This window comes from Poromitra crassiceps (assembly GCF_964638095.1).
Source record: "Poromitra crassiceps genome assembly, chromosome: 20".
NCBI lineage: Eukaryota > Metazoa > Chordata > Actinopteri > Beryciformes > Melamphaidae > Poromitra > Poromitra crassiceps.
Window position 1 is genome coordinate 20,807,773 of NC_139637.1, and position 6,440 is coordinate 20,814,212.

Below are 6,440 nucleotides of genomic sequence, written 5' to 3' on the forward strand. Positions count from 1 at the left end.
TGTATATACCATACAGTCACCCCACTGTTACCTCAATGGCTGCAGAGATTTCAAGCTTTATAGACAAGCAGTCAAGGTGGAAATGTCCTCCCATAAACACATTGTGTATCATAATTTCTTTGATCAGCCACACATAATCCATAACAGACACACTTGACACAGTTCTGTTTTTCTATTTAATTAATGTTATATGATATTAAGCAAGTATGTACAGTTACACTTATACACCCTCCTGGTGTCAAGAGTGAAATAATGTGCCAGCAGTCAGAAGCCTTCATTACAAGTCAAGTCAAAGTTGTTGGCATGCCAGTGGGTCCAGAGTCCATCAGCTGCTGTCCTGACACCAAACAGTGCCCTCCATCACCAAATCCTGTTGTTCTAGCATAGCTCTCCATCAGAAGATGCTCTGACAGTCCATGTTGTTCTGGAATAGCTCTCCTCTCCACCAACAGAAGATGCTCTGACAGTGCCGCCACATGACATCAGCTAGAAGCCTTTCTTGACCAGCCAGTCCTTTAGCTCTGCATCAAAGTGACCTTTGACCCGCAGCGTCATGGTGACCTCGTTGACCTGTGTGGGCAGGTCTTTGCCCGTCACCTCCTTCAGATACTGCTTCACGTCGCTCTCCAGAGCCCAGATGTCCCCTTCCACTTTCCGTACCAGGGTGGTCTTGCGGCTGCCGTGCGTCAGGTCTGTGTAGACGGGGATGTTGTGCATGCGGGAGCGGCGGATCACGTACGGTAAAGCCGGCGGCACGTCTGCCGGAGCGACCCAGCCGGACGGGGCAGGGCCGTCGTGTTTAGGGGGAATGGGGACTCGTGTCGGCGGGATGAGACGCTCCACAAACTTGTATTCCTCCGTCGACTCCAGTATTGAAGTGGGCTTCTCCGCTGGAGCAGCGCTACACACCGACCGCACCCCGGCAGCGGCAGCTCTCGGTGCCCGCCGGTGCAGGGGCAGCTGATGTCGGTGGGCAGGGGGAGTTTTGGACCTGTCCGCGGGATTTAGAGTTCGTTGTGCTTGTAATTTTGGAGTCTTTCTGTGTATTGAGCTAATTGTTAAACTGTGGTTGTGTTACTGCCAGACTGTAACGATACAGCGACCTAAAGAACCTGGCTGTGGAAGACAACTCATAATAGTCCGCCCTCACCAATGCGTAAAAAGACGCACGCAGTGCGCACAGAGACCTCAGACTTGCACGTACAGTAGCTAGGCTATATATTGTGTGTGGGGGGGGGGGATTACCGCATAGAAGGCCCGGTTCTGATAGGCACGGTTCGCCACTGAAACTCAGATCAGCTGCTGTTACAGCTGCTGTCTTCAGAATTTTCTCTATAAAAATTGAGCCTAACTTTGGAGCATTATTTAGCTCTATTTACGTTTACCCCCGACAAGCGAACATGACGAGATTGTTACCAATGGATGCCTCTAAGTCTTCTATTGTCATATTGTATGAGGATCTTCACTCTGGCTTTAAAAATGAACCAGCTACAGCCTCTGAAATACAGTCAAATCGTCCGCTGTCCTTTTTCATGCACACATCTGTGACCCACTCAAAACGGCCCCGCGACCCACGTTTGGGTCCCGACCCACCAGTTGAGAACCACTGGTTTATATAATGTGTTTGCAAAATGTTGGTCAAATTTAAAGGACTGTTCCATCAATGAAGTTTGCTCCTGCCTTCCTTTGCAGTTTTATATCACTGTACAGTTTCCAGTGCTTTTATCATTTTATGTGATATTTGCTATTTTTCATAGAAGAAGGGGAAGCCGCACACTCTGTTTCCGGCCGAAACTGTTGTCAAATAAATTACACTTTCTTGCATCTGGAAACAGAGTGTGCGGCTTCTTCTATGACCATTTGCTCCATTGCCAGCACCTCACTGACACTTTCTGCGGTGTGCGTTCTCTTCCTCTCCACTAAGTATTTGCTATTTTTACTATATTTTAATTGTTTTTAAAGTAGGCCTAACTACTTTGAAGTAAACGCTGTCTAAATGTAATGAATTAATCCCAAATAAGAGGGTGTCAATATTAAGACAGAATTGTGTAAAATGTATTGGTCAAAATTTGTCAAATATTTAATGCACAAAATGTGTACAACAATATAAATGTGTGTTTGGATTTTGCTCTTAAGATTGCAACATTGTAACATAATGGCATTCAAAATGCAATGAGATAACTATTCAAATCAGAGTTTATTTGTATCGGCCTGAAACTTTGGTGATCATTGTTCTGGTGTTTTGTGCTCAATATCTCTGGCTCAACATAATATTGAAGACATTCACTGTAAACTTCTCCTGTCTTGTCTTGTTGCTTCCTCCCTGCGTTAGTCAGAGATGGGCGAAAATACATCATAAAGTATTTTGATACAAATTACAAATACTTGCTCAAAAAATGTATCACAATACAAATACAAAATACTCGTCTGAAAAATGTATTTCAGATACAAATACGTATTTTGTATTTTGAAAATACATAAAAATACATTTAATAAAAACTGATAAAGAGCTGCAACAATTCCAGCTTATCAAATGTGAAATTTTCTGGTTTCCTTAGATGGTAAATCATCTCTTAGTCCTCTGTGACAGTATTCTCCTTAGGGTTGGCACCATGGACGATGGCATCGACCATCGTCGATGGGCTGACCCCCATCGACCTCTGACACTGCTACATCGGACCATCGTGATTATCTGTTTGAATTAAAAATTTGGCAGATTTAATAATAAAAAAGGCTATCTCCACTCAACCGCGACACACGGGGGACGCACAGGCGGCATTAAACAAGCGGCAAAGTGTACCTTATCCCCAGTTCAGAGAAGTGGTAAAACGGAGAGGAAGATAAGATACGCAGAAGTCGGTTGTGTTGTGAAAATGTTAAGAAAGAAGAAACTTCACGTTCTTTCCTGTTTTCAAACCAATGTGAGTAATGTTACAAGTCTTCAACTGTGAATTCAACTCGCCTGTTTCCAGGAACTCTCTCCATTACATACTGTGTAGGCTGCCTGCTGCTGTGTTTCTATCTCTCCTAACGTAACCCAATGTTAGGTTCAAAACTGAGCCCACACAAATCTAACGTTAGCCACCAGTAATTCTGCCCCTTTTCTGCCAGCTAGTTAAATTAAACACACACACGTTGTTGGTCACGATCTGTAACGTTAACGTTTGATTGTTTTGCGCCTTTCAATATTGCTGCTAGTGATAGCCTACTGTTTGAATCGCCTGGCTCTGTGCTGTAGTAGTGGGGTCCACCCGCTATGCCGACCACCCGCTATGCCGACCACCCGCAATGCCGACCTTAGGTTTAAGCGTGGAGGTGGGAGAGGTTAGGTTTTGGGTTAGGGTCTGGGGGAGGTTAGGTTTAGGCATGGCATGGGGGAGGTTAGGTTTGGCGTGGGGGCTGGGAGAGGTTAGGTTTTGGGTTAGGGTCTGGGGGAGGTTAGGTTTAGGCATGGGGGGAGGTTAGGTTTGGCGTGGGGGCTGGGAGAGGTTAGCTCCACCGACACGCTGCACGCCGCCTCGCTCAGCTGGTTCTGCTTGTGGGCTATCGGCATTGCGACCTGTCGGCACTGCGGCCTGTCGGCACATAGACGCGGCACCGTAGTAGTAGCCTATCCAAGCCCGCTGGTCTCTCATGACATGTAGAGCTCAGCTGTCCTGTTGTAAACGTGAACGTACATTGCAGTGGTGCAGCCAAACGGCACCACATGGACTTCATAAATCATTAATTAACCCCACCCCCCGTAAACGACGATGCCAACGTCCATCGCGATGTTTCACTGTGGAACCATCGCGATGGTTATTTAGGTGACATCGCACAACCCTATTGTGTACCCTAACACATTACAGTTCTTTCATTTCAGTTTTAGCTGTTTTTCAGCACAGCTAATTTCTCGCTCACTTCAGCTGTTAATCACCTTCTGTGAGGGCTTTTGACTTACAGGCAACATTTCTACATGTTAACCTCAAGGTTTGGAACTTTGACCATGTTAGCCCTAGATATCTGACATCATAACAGTATTCCTGGAGATGATGCGCCATGGCTGCAGTTATGGAAATCGCCGGCTCCACGGGCTCCCAAAATCATGACTGACAGACAGACAGACACCGCCCACCCACCTTGGTGCCATCGTGCAAATGTGCGCGGCTCATACTACATCAGAGTTGCTCGAGTGACATCACTGATGACATCACAACTGCCTGAGTAACATCACAGTTGGGCAATCAGTGGCTCGAGTGACATCACTGATGACATCACAATTGATCGAGTGACATCACTGATGACATCACAATCATGACCCACACTGCCGCCACACACACTGCCACCCACTTTGCCAATTTTAATTAAGAAGATAATTAGTTGTGTCTTGATACATACAATATGATACACTGGTTTGAATATGCAGTAAACCGTTTCATTTGCAGATAGGCCAGTGCATGCAATATCTAATCATCAATTTATATTAGTAATTTATCTCTGGGGGAATTTCCACCAACACAAGGCTTCATACTAGATGAAGAAGTGATGTGAAGTCTGACTCAAGACCCACCCTACTCTGCCTCTGATTTGTGGTTGAGTTTGTTCTGAGGGTAAGCCAATCAGAGGTAGAGTAGAAGTGACATGTCACATTTCTTTCCTCCACAGTTTAAACCTGTGTCAATGGTAAGAATGTGTCAATTTGAGAATAAAATAACATAAAAATAAAAATAAAGTATTTTATGTATTTAAAATACACAAAATACAAGGTCTGAAAGTATCTTGATACAAATTACATCTTATTTTTCTCGGTCCAGCCAAATACAAATGACAAAATACACAAATGTATTTGAAATACGTATTTGAAATACATGTATTTAAAATACTGCCCATCTCTGGCGTTAGTGTGGTCTAGGTGTGATCTACTCAAATGCTGACAGAGTTCTGTCTAATAGAGTAAAGCCACACATGCAGAAGTCACAAGCAAAGACAGATGCAGAAATAACCCAGCTTCACAAAGAAGTGACATGAGGGTTAGAGAGGAGAGGGAGACTGAGGTAGACTGAGGGAGAGGAGAGGGAGACTGAGGTAGACTGAGGGAGAGGGAGAGAGAGGAGAGGGAGACATTGGGTGCGCCAATAGGGCAGGCGAGGCCAGGCAGCAGCCGAGCTAGGAATCGAGCACGCGAGATGCTTAGTATATATATATATATATATATATATATATATATATATATATATATATATATATATATATATATATACTGTATATACTGTATATATATATATTTATATATATTTGCAGATGTGATTGTTATACATTTGGGTCAAACCTCTGCCAGACTCTTGGTTCATCTTTCAGAACCTCATTGTGCTTCATTGTGTAAAGGCTGGCTGGTGATCCATGAGGTAAAAGTCAGTACCGACACAAATGGAGTTACAGGAGTTACAAACAAGAATAAAAAATGCACTATAGGACGCCCCTCCTCCTCCTCTCCACCAACCCAACTACCACCACATTCTGTCAGAAGCGCTGTGGTTGGTGAAAAGAAACAGACCAGATATCAAGATCATGACTTTGACTTCCTCTTTTGTTCTTTTCGGTTTTGAGGTGTTTCTTATCTATTTCCCGAAATACAGTGAGTTCTTGTGGTGTTGAGCAGAGCATAACAGACCACCCGGTAGATGACATGTGAACTGATTCAGGTACACAGCTGGTGTGAGAAAACATACAGTGATGTCTGCAGACGTCTACGCCAAGGTAGACCTCACCACGAAAGTTCGATATCAGAGAGGTGAGAAGGAGGAGAGGATTGTGGACATCTATGAGAGCGCAGACAGCGTGAGGATTCGTGACAACCCCTCGGCGAAGGAGAGTACACCACCGGACACCACCGAGGGTCAAAACCAAAGTATCTATCTACTGTATCTATCTATCTATCTATCTATCTATCTATCTATCTATCTATCTATCTATCTATCTATCTATCTATCTATCTATGTTTTTTGTGGCAACTATAGTGACACCTTTTCAGTTTTTGTAATGCGTTACTTTTTAAAACTAGAATGTCGTTTATTTTACTTGTTCTGTTCGAGCAAATATTTATTAAAAAGTTTTTAAAAAATCAAACTGCATCTTGTACAGACAACAGGGCACTAATTGGAAAAGTGCAAGCTAAGTGATCTCCTTCATATTTAATGACATTTGCTGTTTTAAAAACAAAGCATATTGCATGCATTTTAAAATGATTGACAGTACACTTGTTGGCAGTGCAAGTTGTATTGATATATGTTTTGACGTACGTGTATAAAGTAAAAGTACTCTAACAACGAACAAGTACGTTTGTACCTTAACTAGTAATGTGCCTTACAAATTACTTTTAAAAGCAACTTTCCCCAACACAGTTAATTTATGCCCACAGTCACTCCAGTCACTGTAAACTCTGAGAAGAGGAATCCTTTCCG

General features: G+C 43.5%; 1 pseudogene across 1 annotated transcript; it reads right to left on the reverse strand.

The window, feature by feature from the left end:
- Window positions 1–219: 219 nt before the first annotated feature.
- On the reverse strand, window positions 220–5,355 carry LOC310794949 (large ribosomal subunit protein mL49 pseudogene; annotated as a pseudogene). Its single transcript has 2 exons — window positions 5,309–5,355; window positions 220–991 (listed from the first exon to the last, which is right to left on the reverse strand). The product of its transcript is annotated as a large ribosomal subunit protein mL49 pseudogene (transcript).
- Between the last annotated feature and the right edge of the window lie 1,085 nt (window positions 5,356–6,440).